The 1,232-nt window shown below is 40.8% G+C and overlaps 1 long non-coding RNA gene across 1 annotated transcript; it reads right to left on the reverse strand.

Annotated features, from left to right (window-relative positions):
- Nucleotides 1-259: 259 nt before the first annotated feature.
- Nucleotides 260-856, reverse strand: LOC120137704. The gene is made up of 2 exons (XR_005517447.1): nucleotides 775-856; nucleotides 260-682 (listed from the first exon to the last, which is right to left on the reverse strand). It is a non-coding gene; the product is annotated as an uncharacterized LOC120137704 (long non-coding RNA).
- Between the last annotated feature and the right edge of the window lie 376 nt (nucleotides 857-1,232).

Raw genomic sequence — 1,232 nt, forward strand, 5'->3', positions numbered from 1 at the left:
TTTTCTTTGTAATACTATTCGTATAATACAAATGATATTTTTACAAAAAATAAATAAAAACTTGTACTCCAAATTGCCTTTCTTTCTAATAAACAAAAATTATTAATTGTCTGCCCATAATCCAAAGCACGCGGTATTCCTCCAATACCAAGTGTTTACTTATTATTAGGTCACGCAAATATTTTATTATACGTACAAAAGAAAAATAAAAGGGAAAATTTCTAATTATCGAATACAACAATGTTCTCAGCATTATATATATACAAAAAAAAGCCGCAAACATGTTTTTACAGGGCATGGTTCAGACAAACTACGAAACCTTGAGCAAATTGGAAAAAAATAAAAGATAAATCAGCTGTGGACAGCAGTGCAAAATTCCTATTACAAGCAATAAAAGTCATCTAGTTCATTTAATGTCTGGTCTGGATCTTTATCTTTTCCTTTTCCGAAATTTCTAACCAAATTTGCTAAACAAAAAGACAGTTCATTTTTTTTTTACATTGATATACAAGCTGCTTTCATCGGTTTTTATTCCTTAGAATTTGATCTTCAAAACCTTGATGGCCATATCATGTTATGGAACACATCCATCCATCGCCGTCGTCATGAGCTTTGCCGCACCGAACAAGCAACACCTGCGCCCATTGCCGCAACCTTGTCTTCACCGTCTGTGGATTATCACCTTCAATCACCACCAAAAAAAAAAAAAAAAATCAGAATAAAAACAAGTTCCCAACAAAACTCAAGATCACACAAGTTGAATTCATGACTCACCAGGGCCAACAATGGAGCGGGGCTTCCAATAGGCGAAGGAATCTCGGAATCGGAAACAACCGAAGAGACGCCGTCGAAGGCTGGAGATGATGGTGTCGTTGTAGTTCTTATTAACAGCATAATAAGACCCAAAGCAGGGAAAGTATCAGACAAACGTTGGTCCACCTGATCTGGCGAATCGAACCCGAACCCCAACTCGATACACGCCTTGAGCTCGTCCAGGTCATCCGTCACGCTCTGCTCTTCTTCTTTGCTTTCCTTCCTCTCAGCCACGCTCGTCTCGGAATATGTCCGGCGACCACGACGGGTGCTTGTAAAGCGGACTGGAGGCGGCCGACATCAGTGGTTGCGGTGGATCATGAATGGTGGTAGGTTTTGCACCGGTGGCGGTGGTTGCGTTGGGGTCATAGACAGAGGTAGCAACCCGGAGAGGTGATTTGGTTTGGGAAAGTGAGGCG

Source organism: Hibiscus syriacus, unplaced genomic scaffold (genome assembly GCF_006381635.1).
Source record: "Hibiscus syriacus cultivar Baekdansim isolate YM2019G1 unplaced genomic scaffold, ASM638163v2 tig00110676_pilon, whole genome shotgun sequence".
NCBI lineage: Eukaryota > Viridiplantae > Streptophyta > Magnoliopsida > Malvales > Malvaceae > Hibiscus > Hibiscus syriacus.